This window comes from Corythoichthys intestinalis, chromosome 20 (assembly GCF_030265065.1).
Source record: "Corythoichthys intestinalis isolate RoL2023-P3 chromosome 20, ASM3026506v1, whole genome shotgun sequence".
Classification (NCBI taxonomy): domain Eukaryota; kingdom Metazoa; phylum Chordata; class Actinopteri; order Syngnathiformes; family Syngnathidae; genus Corythoichthys; species Corythoichthys intestinalis.
This window is the reverse complement of record NC_080414.1, coordinates 2,392,095-2,404,709: the sequence shown is the minus strand read 5'-3', so window position 1 is coordinate 2,404,709 and position 12,615 is coordinate 2,392,095.

The following is a 12,615-nucleotide window of genomic DNA, read 5'->3' as shown; positions in this document are numbered from 1 at the left end:
GAAACTACACAAACTCTGTCTGACATTTTAACAACGTTGCCTGAACGTGATCAGAGAGAGGTAGTTGCTGCTGTGGAGTCATCCAAGTACACACCCTTCCTATCCTGAGAAATGCATACCAACTTGCAGAGGTGGGGACTAACGCGTTACATTTACTCCTTAACATTTACTTGAGCTACTTTTGGAGAAAAATGTACTTTTAAGAGTAGTTTTACCACGCCATACATTTTATTTTTACTTGAGTGAGACGTCGCAATAGTAATTACATGACTCCATTACAACAAAAAGACGTACCAACACAGTCACATGACCACGCACAAGCTTGCAGTCGGAAGTCCTATGATCACGCCGGCACGTTCAATCACGTGGCATCTTTAAAGTGCCGTTAATGTTTTAAAAAAAAAAAAAAAAAAACTAGTGGAAGTCCCCGGGTAACGACGTACTCGATTTACGCGATTTCGACTTTACGATGACGGCGCCATTTTGTCCCCAGTAGTTTTTTTTTTTTTTAACAGTACCTTATTGTACCTCACAGTATCTTATTTATTCTACCATAGACGTCATAATGCATTGATGGGACGCGGGGCCGATACATAGAAGGGCTGCATTGTTGGCGAAGCCGTCAAAGCTGACCGAGCGGAATCACAGACAAAGAGCTCTTTCCGTTGACAATTTGTGTGAGTAAATGCTTAAATCCCTGAGTTCTTTATAGATATGGACGTAAAACAGTCTGGATTCAAAAGCAAAACAAAAAAACGTGCAGTTAACATGTATTTTACATAAATATGTCGAAGTACACTGCTAGTCTGTTAGTAAATGTAGCTAGCGGCCATCTGATGTAAACAGAGCTTGTCTGGTGAGAATTCTTGTGAATAAATGCGTAAATTCCTGAATTCTTTATAGATCTGGACGTAAAACAGTCTCGATTCTTGGTTAAAAGCAAAAAAAAACAAAATAACGTGCAGTTAACATTTATTTGACGTAAATATGTCGAAGTACATCACTAATCTGTTAGTGAATGTAGCTAGGGCGGCCTTATGTAAACAGCTTTTTCGTTGAAAATTCTTGTGAATAAATGCTTAAATTCCTGAATTCTTTATAGATATGGACGTAAAACAGTCTCAATTCTTGGTTAAAAGCAAAAAATGTGCACTTAACATATATTTGACGTAAATATTGCAAACTATGATGCCACTGCAGTTGCGGCTAATTTGTCCCTAAATTGTATTTCAAATGCCTACACAAATAATTATTAGCTGAAACAACTTACTGCCTCATGTGGGCCAAACCAGAGCGCAGCTATCCTGTATCCACGTCAGACGAGTCTGCACCTCAGTAATACAAGGCGACAGTGTATCCTCAATCATTAAACAAATAATATATTTTTTGGACTTTTGAAAACCGGAGAATGGTCGTTTTTATTTCATACCAGGAAATATGTTTTCTCCACTAGAGGAAACTCGTGTTCTTTGGACGGGTAATTTGTCATTTCCGTACATTTTTCTCATCGGAATTCGATGATTTTGGTGTATGGGTTTTTTTTTTGTTTTTTTTTGCCTAACAACAATTCATATAGATGGCGCTGGGCTGATTAAATATATATGGCGGAAAACATAGACAAGACCGAAAAAGCAGTTTCTGCTCTTGCACTCCTCTATATAAAAGAAACTGCTGTATTTTAAGCCAAAACAACTGTTGTGTTTGATAGAACAATAAGTCTATATGCTGCCATAGCAGATTCATGGCACATTAAGCCCCAAACTATTTTTGATTTGACCGTTTTACCCTGGAAACCCCCGTTTACAAACGTCGTGAAACCGTTTTTGTTTCAACCCAGCCATGAAAACAAGGTAAGTAATTATATTTATTATTCAAAATGTCTGTCATTTATATCTTAGAATCACTAATTGATGTCTAATATTTTGTTCCAAAAAAAAAAAAAAAAAAAAACGACTTAAAAAAATTATTCACTCGCACGTCACAATGAAAAAAATGGCGTCTGTAAAAAAGTCACGGATATCTACCTCATAACTATTGCTAAATTTGATTTTTTTTTTTTTTTTTTTTTTTTTTTTTTTTTTTTACTGTCGCATTTTTCCCGATATGTTAGATGATAAATAATCGATCCAAACAAAGAAAAATTGAAAAAACAAAAAACGTTTAAAAGGGTAAATATATGAAAAAAAAACTCTCGACCACTCCTTGCTGTCTGCGATATCTGCATTGTGACCCTTGATATATTACCATGTTTCACCCAAAAAATCCCCCCAAAAAAACAGCTTTGGCCATTCACAACTGTGGCCTGACACTTAGTGATACATGCGACATGGAGTTTTTGGATCGAAACAAGGTAAATATGCGATAACATCTTGTTAAAGTCATGGCGTCTGTAATTTCTGCTCTTGCGTGCTCTCACCTCCAGATAGGGTTTTGCTGTTTTAAAAAATTTTTTTTTTTGTTTTTGTTTTTTAAATGCCCTCCTGTTCCAATTTTTTTCTGCCCCCAGAAAATTGAGATTTTAAGCTTTTCAACGATGTATCACACATATATACATCGTACAATTTTGAAATTTGGCCAAATTGGGGGTCTCAGAGCGGAACTTCAAGTCACCTAAGTGTTTTCCGCCATACTGTTGTTACAAACAAAAAAACATCTTTTCACCAAATACTTGTTTACTTGTACTTGAGTCCGTTTGTTTATGCCTACTTTTACTCTTACTTGAATAATATTATATTGAAGTCGTGCTACTCTTACTTGAGTAAAGATTTTGGCTCCTTTACTTACCTCTGCCATCTTGTGGAAGAAGACCAACTGAGTGTATTAAATCATAATAAAGCCGACAATCCAAGCCCGGTCTTGCGCCGGCTCGTTCTGGATATTAAAGCCATACAATTACCGTTCGTCATAAACATAATGTTAATATCTATGCAAATAAGTGTCACTGATTTTTGCATAATGTTGAATTTGGTGGAGTTTGCAAACCTGTCACCCGAAACGAGTCCTCAAGCATTCATCTATGAGTAAATAATATTCACATGAAGCATTAGTCTTGGTGCCTGATTGACATTTTATATCTGTGACTACTTTAAATAATTAAAAACAGAAATCTTGAAAAGTAATAGCTTCTCAAATCCATTAAGTACTCAAAGGTTATGAGCGGAAACGGGACTATTGCTCACAGCAAAACTCCTAATTAAATGACACTACGCAATTCATTCCTCTCACCCTTCACAACAAAGCCCAAGTTGAATGAATAATGAAACTTATGTGTGTCATTTATGGTCACTCTGATGAGACAGCAAACGTTTTTCTTTCCTCGACATTGTATGTGTTGGAGAAACGCATGTGGCCAAGATTGAACATGTCCAACGACATTTCCTGGCAAATTGTTTTGTTTAATTACTTTTTATTTCCTTTTCTAGCAGGGGCAGACTTTTAAAGAGAGATGCTTCCCCCTCCTGGCTGCTCCCAAGAAAGCCAAATATTCCCTGGTTGAGCCTCACGTTTCATTGTATTGGCACTGCATGCAATGATGGAAGCCCAAAACTACCAAGTTAATAAATAAATAAATAAATAAAAGTGGGAATTAAAATGGCTTTAAATACAAAAATAAGATTCAACATTTATTAAATAATTGCAAAAATAAATGCATCAATAAAATTGGAAATATATACGACAATAAATTTAAATTGAATAATAAATACAATCATGTTAAAAAAAATAAATGCAAATTTAATGTTAGCGAATACCATTAGGAAATAGCGTCAGAGTTATCATGATGCTAGCCGTTAGCATCTACAACCTACAGTGGTATGAACAAGTATCTGAACCTTTTGGAATTTCTAACATTTCAGCATAAAATCGCCATCAAATGTGATCCGATCTTTGTCAAAATCACACAGATGAAAAAACAGTTGCTGCTTTAACTAAAACCACCCAAACATTTATAGGTTTTCATATTTTAATGAGGATAGTATGCAAACAATGACAGAAGGGGGAAAATAAGTAAGTGAACCATCACATTTATTATTTTGTGGGCCCCCCTTTAGCTGCAATAACTTCAACCAGATGCTTCCTGGAGCTGCAGATCAGTGTGGCACATTGATCAGGACTCATCTTGGCTCATTCATCTCTACAAAACTGCCTTAGTTCAGTCAGATTCCTAGGATGTCTGGCATGCATCGCTGTCTTTAGGTCATGCCACAGCATCTCAATGGGGTTCAAGTCTGGAGTTTGACTTTGCCACACCAGAACATATATTTTGTTCTTTTGAAAACATTCTGAAGTTGATTTACTTCTGTGTTTTGGATCATTGTCTTGTTGCAGCATCCATCCTGTTTTTAGCTTCAACTGTCTGACAGGCTGCTTCAAGTTTTCCTGCAAAAGATCCCGATAAACTTTTGAATTCATTCTTACATTAATGTTGCAAGTTGTCCAGGCCCTGAGGTAGAAAAACAGCCCCAAATCATGATGCTCCCTCCACCACGGTGGGGATGAGTTGTTGATGTAGTTGAGCTGTTCCATTTTTTCCTCCACACATGACGTTGTTTGTGACTCCCAAAAAATTCAACTTTGGTTTCATCAGTCCATAAAATATTTTGCCAAAACTTCTATGGAGTGTCCAAGTGCGTTTTTGCGAACATTAAACGAGCAACAATTTTTTTTTTTAGACAGCAGTGGCTTCCTCCGTGGAGTCGTCCCCCAGAGTGTGTGCACAGAGATGTTGGACTGCGCCAGTGATTTCGGTAAGTCTTTAGCAGACACTGTAGGGTTCTTTTTGACCTCTCTGAGTATTCTGCGCTGAACTATTGGTGTCATCTTTGGTGGATGGCCACTCCTCAGGAGAGAGGCCACAATGCCAATGTCTCTCAATTTGTGGACAACTTTTCTGACTGTCGATTGATGAACATCCAGACCTTTCGGGAGGATTTTGTATCCTTTCCTATCTTTATACAAACCTTGATCGCAGGTCTTCAGACAGCTCTTTTGACCGAGCCGTGATGCACATCAGACAATGCTTCTCATCAAGACAATTCTTACTAGGTTTGTGTTTTATAGTGGGCAGGGCAGCTTTAAACCACTCATCAGTGACTGGGCACACACCTAACTTAAAATGTTTGGTAAAAATTGGTTTCAATTGCTCTTTAAGTCTTGGAGGCTAAATCAAGTCTATAATTATTGGATTGCATTATCGCTTGATTTTTCTTTTTAATCTGGATTATTGGTGTGATGTCATAATTGCCAAAATCGGTAACCGATATTATCGTGCATCTTTACATAAGAACGCCCGCTCATTTGAATTACATTACCTTCTGCATGTTAACGGGGGGTTTTTTTGTATTTATTTTCACCTTTGAGAGATCCAGATTTGGATGCTTTTATATTCATTTTTATTTATGTAGTTTTAGGGTTTAGTCCTCCATAGATGGGGGTTGAAGAAGGCAATTGGGAGACAAATGTTAGAGATGCGAGCCTTGCAGATCAAAGAAAATAACATCGGAGAGGATATGAGCGCTTTGAGAAGCAATATAGCCGAGATAGCATCTGCTTCCCGGACAAGGCAAGGCAAGGCAAGGCAAGGCAAATTTATTTATATAGCACAATTCAACACAAGGCAATTCAAAGTGCTTTACATCACATGAAAACCATAAAAATCACATTTAAATCAACACAATGTAAAAACCAAGACAAAAGATCGCACAGAATAAAAATAAATAAATAAAAATAAAACAAAAATAGAAATAAAGCAAAAACTACTACTAATAATAATCATTGAAATCAGCAATGGAGATAAGCACAAGAGGAATAGAAGGCAGGTAGATTGAAATATATAGACAGTTATGGATATGCAGTGCTAAACAAAAGCGTTTTTAGCCCTGATTTAAATGAGCTAACGGTTTGAGCATACTTCAGACCTTCGGGTAACTTGTTCCAGAGGTGAGGAGCATAATAACTAAATGCTGCCTCACCCTGCTTGGTTCTTGTTCTTGGAACATGCAGAAGACCCGTTCCAGACGACCTTAAGGGTCTAGATGTCTCATAGGAATCTAACAAGTCAAGCATGTATTTTGGTCCAAGGCCATTAAGTGTTTTGTAGACGAGCAGTAGTATTTTATAGTCTATCCTTTGACTCACTGGAAGCCAGTGTAGCGATTTCAAAACCGGTGTAATGTGGTCCAGCTTCCTTGTATTTGTGAGGACTCTGGCTGCAGCATTCTGTACTAGCTGCAGCTTCCTGACAAACCTCAGGAAAGGACAACGTAGAGTCAAGGCCTTTTATTCGGAGTTGAGACCAAACACAAATAAGTTATGAGGGAAGCCTTGCTGCAATATCACTTCTTTTTTTCAATGATTCGCTGCTGCGGATTAGAGAGGGTGCGTTTATAATTCTGATAAAACAGGGAATATCGGAGCTCTATCGAGGATATCAGTTGTGTTTTGGAATATGTTCCCAACACATGTCACTTTTAGACTCCTCTCGATTGGAAAAGCAACAATTGAGGCTACGTGCCTTGCACCACTCTGCTGCAACCAACAGAGGTGCTGTTGGTTCATTTAGCATTCTCAAGCGGAATATGTTGAGAGCATGGGAAGGTCATTTTGGGCTCAGAGAGTGTGGGTATTCTCAGTTAGGTGTGCATTAATTCACTGATTTCATGGGAGATGACTACACTGCTGGCCAAAAATATTGGCACCCTTGCGATTCTGTCAGATAATGCTCAATTTCTCCCAGAAAATGATTGCAATTACAAATGCTTTGGTAGTAAGTATCTTCATTTATTTTGCTTAGAATGAAAAAAACACTAAGAGGGGAAAAAAATGCAAATCATCATTTTACACAAAACTGCAAACATGGCCCGGACAAAAGTATTGGCACCCTCAGCCTAATACTTGGTAGCACAACCTTTAGACAAAATAACTGCGAAAAACCGCTTCCGGTATCCATCAATGAGTTTCTTACAATGCTCTGCTGGAATTTTAGACCATTCTTCTTTGGCCAGCTGCTCCTTGTGCCTTTTCCGAACTGCCATTTTTAGATCTCTCCACGGGTGTTCTATGGGATTCAAGTCTGGACTCATTGCTGGCCAGTCTCCAGTGCTTTCTCTCAAAGCGTTTTCTGGTGCTTTTTGAAGTGTGTTTTGGGTCATTGTCCTGCTGGAAGACCCACGACCTCTGAGGGAGACCCAGCTTTCTCACATGAGGGCCCTACATTATGCTGCAATTTGTTGATAGTCTTCAGACTTAATAATGCCATGCACAAGGTCAAGCAGTCCAGTGCCAGAGATAGCAAAGCAACCCCAAAACATCAGGGAACCTCCGCCATGTTTGACTGTGGGGACCGTGTTCTTTTCTTTGAAGGCCTCATTTCCCCCCCCCCCCCCCCCCCCCCCCCCGTTAACTCTATGTCGATGCCTTTTCCCAAAAAGCTTTACTTTGGTCTCATCTGACCAGAGACCATTCTTCCAAAACATTTTTGACTTTCTCAGGTACGTTTTGGCAAACTCTAGCCTGGCCTTTTTATGTCTCTGGGGCAGAAGTGGGGTCTTCCTGGGTATCCTACCATAGAGTCCCTTTTTATTCAAATGCCGACAGATAGTACGGGTTAATACTGTTGTAACCTCGAGGTTCTTAATCCACCATCCGCAAAATCTTTCGTTGAAATCTCTCGTCAATTTTTCTTTTCCGTCCACATCTAGGGAGGTTAGCCACAGTGCCGTGGGCTTTACACTTATTGATAACAGTGTGCACGGTAGACACAGGAACATTCAGGTCTTTGGAGATGGACTTGTAGCCTTGAGATTGCCCATGCTTCCTCACAATTTTGCTTATCAAGTCCTCAGACAGTTCTTTGGTCTTGTATCTTTCTCCATGATCAATGTGGTACACACATGGACACAGGAGTCAACTTTAATACGTTTTAACTGGCTGCAAGTCTGATTTAGTTGTTGCCACCACCTGTTATGATCCACAGTTTAGTAACAGGTGCTGTTAATTACACAAATTAGAGAAGCATCACATGATTTTTCAAAGGGTGCCAATACTTTTGTCAGGCCCATATTTGGAGTTTTGTGTAAAATGATTTTATTTTATTTTTTGTGTTTTTTCATTGCAAGCAAAATAAATGAAGATATTACTGCCAAAGCATTTGTAATTGCAAACATTTTCTGGGAGAAATTGAGCATTATCTGACAGAATTGCAGGGATGCAAATACTTTTGGCCAGCACTGTATAATACATGTTTTTGGATAGTTATTTTGAGATTTGGGGGTATTTAGGGGTAGATTATTGTACAACGTAAGAAACTCATTGATGGATTCTGGAAGTGTATTTTCACAATTATTTTGTCTAAAGGCTGTACTACCAAGTATTAGGCTGAGGGTGCCAAAACTTTTGTCCGGCCCATTTTTGGAGTTTTGTGTAAAATGATAATGATTTTTTTTTCTTTTGTGTTTTTTCATTGCAAGCAAAATAAATGAAGAAATTACTACCAAAGCATTTGTAATTGCAACCATTTTCTGGGAGAAATTCAGCATTATCTGACAGAATTGCAGGGGTGCCAATACTTTTGGCCAGCAGTGTAAATTTGGAAATCTGATTGACAGTAAATGAACATTATTCTGGTATTAAAATTTGGTTTGAGACCACTTAAAGGATATTTAGACGAAATGGTCAACCAAAATGAATATTGTTTCACTGAATTAAAAAAAAGGGAAACAGTGCTATTGTCGATCGACTCCAGGTCGTATTTCTACCCCAACTGAAGGCAATGAGCATTCTTCAATCCAGAGATTTTTTTAATCCAAACCATTCAAAGTTCACTCTCTAATGAACCCTACCTTGAATAATCTCCCTCCCAAGCTGCAGGAAGAAGCCATATTGAATCCAGATTTCACTGACGCAAAAGTCAGAAAAAACGACAAAAAACAGAATAACATCTGGGTCTTGAAAAGACCCAGATAATGTTATTCTGTTTTTTTTTTTTTTTTTTTTTTTAATGGGATTTCTTCGGCGCGCCGCACAGCCCAAACTGTTTGACCGATTAACACCGTTCAAATGTCGAAACGACCATAATTTTCACATGACGCAGGGAATTTTTCGAATGACCCCGAAAAAGTTTCCGTTCGCCCGTAAAGGGCGATTTTTCACTGATGTTTGGGATTTTTTTTTTTTTTTTTTTTCAAAATGTATTTAGGCCTACAATTTGTGATCAAATCACATAATTTGGACATCAAAAATTCCGGGACAGTGTGGGGCATAAAAGTTTCTTTAAAAAATTTTAAATTTACAGTTCCCCGGATATTTGCCAAAAACTTTCCCATTCATTTTAAATGGGATGCAACGTTGGTTCAAATGCCCCGTTCACTTCCTTAGGAATTTCAAATGGAATTTACAGTGCTTTGATGCCATTGACGGTCATGTATGTCGAATCTATAGATGCCAATGTACTTGGATTCCATTGACACATATGTAAGTCAATGCCATTGATGGCCATGGACATCCAAATTTCCCATTTTCAATGGCAAAAAAATTTAGGTTCTCGAATCAACAGGAAATTACCAGATATAAATAGGACGTGTCCACCAAATGTCACAGATTCCATTGACGCACATGGAAGTCGATGCCATTGACGGCCATTCACGTCCAAATTTCTCATTCATTTCCATTGGCATTAACATTGCATTGGGCCAATTTAGACAGATGCCATTGACATCCATGTATGTCCATTCTATTGATGCCAATGTACTTGGATTCCATTGACGCATATGGATGTCGATGCCATTGACGGCCATGGACGTCCAAATTTCCCATTTATTTTAAATGGCATTTACCTAGTTTAATGCCATGGCGGCCATGTTTGTCGAATCAATTGATGCCAATGTACTTGGATTACATTGACGCAATTGTAAGTCGATGCCATTGACAGCCATGCACGTCCAAATTTCCCATTCATTTCCATTGGCATTAACATTGCATTGGGCCAATTTAGACAGATGCCATTGACGGCCATGTATGTCAATTCTATTGATGCCAATGTACTTGGATTCCATTGACGCATATGGATGTCGATCCCATTGACGGCCACGGACGTCCAAATTTCCCATTTATTTTAAATAGCATTTACCTAGTTTAATGCCATTGGCGGCCATATTTGTCAATTCTATTGATGCCAATGTACTTGGATTTCATTCACGCAGTTGTAAGTCGATGCCATTAACGGCCATGGACGTCCAAATTTCTCATTCATTTTCAATGGCAAAAAAAAGCAAATGTCCCCAAATCAACAGGAAGTGACATGATATTGTCCCCGAAATGTCCCCAAATCAACCTGGGCAGGGCTAAGATCTGTATCTCCACACAGCAAAGACCCAGAGTAATTTCTCCAGAAATTGCAGTTTCTAGTTTTATATTCATTTTTTTGTCTCCATCTGCCTCTGCATTATCCCTTACATTCTCACACATTGCCCCCTCAAATACCTTATTTATTACAGGATCGGCGGTGTGGTACAAAGCCATTACCTACACATACATTTCTTTTTTATGAATCAGTAAATAATTATTGTATTATTTAACAGGATCGGAAGAAGGGAATAGGTTTTGTAATATGCATGAATCCATCACGCATGACAAATGGCTACACTTGTAAAGTTGGGTAGCAAAAATGGGCACTAAGCTGAACACTTCCTCCGCACGAGGTTGTAAATATAATATTTTTTCATCTCGTCAAGAATGCAGTAAGAGAGCAAAAGGCTTCCAGACTGTAAATTTTAAGGGATTCATTAACCTTTTCCATCTCCCATTCAGCCTTTTCCTTTGTACAATGTGACCACTGTGAGCTTAGGGGTGAGGCTCATTCCAAATGAGTTATTAACAGATTTCTTTGAATAGATGGAAAAATTGTAGTAGCCAGTTAGTGTCATAAAGGCCTGGTTGGCGAGGTGACAGGGGCCTCGCAGGGACAGGAGGCAATACCATTACAATCAAATCTGAGATGGAAGAGGGATTGAGCTGTCCATTCTGAAATTTTATATTGTCAGAGGGCAGAGAAGGAAATAATGCCTTCCGAGAGTGTATTAACCTCTAGCTGGGCCGGTAAAATAAAAAAGGCAGAGGGATATAGGCCGAGAGGTGGGATGAAAGGGGAAAATAAATAAATATATAAAATAAACAGCATGGAAATGCATTTATATGATATGACCAGAGTAGCCAAAATTTTGACGCAAGTAAGAGTAGTGTTACTTCAAAATAATATTACTCAAGTAAAAGTAGTAATTCAAAAAATTTACTCAAGTACAGGTGTTCGGTGAAAACACTACTCAAGTTACTACAACCCCTAGCAAAAAGTATGGAATCACTAGTCTTGGACGAGCACTCACTCAGTCCTTGTCAAGAGGCAAGAATCTGCATTGGGCCAAGTGATGATGCTGGAACTTTGGTTTGGTGCTGTTCCAGTGAGATTTACCAAGATGACTGCCTGAAGAAAAAAACAAAATTCACTCAGTCCTTGATGATATGGCGCTGCATGTCAGGCAAAGGCACTGGGGAGATGGCTGTGGTTAAATCTTCAATAAAAGTTTACATTGAAATTTTAGACCGCTTTCTTATCCCTTCAATTGAAAATATGTTTGTCATTTTCCAAGATGACAATGCATCACACCACTGAGAAAACTGAAAGCATTCCTTGGAGAAAGACTCATCCAGTCAATATCATGGCCTGCAAATAGCCCAGATCTCAACCCTATTGAAAACCTACGGTGGAAATTGAAAAAAATGGTCCACATACAAGGCTCCGACCTGCAAGGATGATCTGGCCACTGCAATCAAAGAGAGTTTGCACCAAATTGACGAAGAATACTCATCAAGTCCATGCCTCGGAGACTGCAAGCTGTCATAAAAGCCAAAGGTGGTGCTACTAAATACTAGAGATGTGTTTTGATTGTTATTTCTTTGTTTGTTTCTCATGATTCCATATTTTTTTTCCTCAGAATGGAGTGATTCCATATATATTTCCCTGCACTTCCTCTGTAAAAGTAACATTTACTGACCACCACAATGTTTTTTATTCATTTCTTTGTTTTTCAGAATGCTAAAGAATTGCACTTTTGAACATATTCATTTTTTTTTTTCAAGCTATTTATCGGCGTTTGTTCGACATGATGAAATGTCTGAGTGCGTGAGGGTAGAGTAGTCAAACATTGTATTCAAGTAAAGGTTGTGTTACTTCAAAAGAATATTACTCAAGTAAAAGGAGTCATTCATAAAATGTACTCAAGTATAAAAGCATTTAGTGAAAAAAATATTCAAGTAATACGTAACATTGTGAGTAACTGCTTACGATGTTTGATTTTATTTTTATTTATTTATTTTTCTCAGCACAAAGTTATCCATATGAACTGTTGTTATTATACTGTACTATAACATATTACATAACCACACTAGGCTAAAGAAATCCCCAAAAATATATACAGTGATCCCTCGTTTTTCGTGGTTAATGGGGACCCGAACCTGCCGCGATAAGTGAAAAACCACGATGCAGTGCCCTGAAAAAAGGGGGGGGAAATGTGTGTGTGTGTGTGCGTATGTGTGGGTGTGTGTGTTCAATATATTTATTTAGAT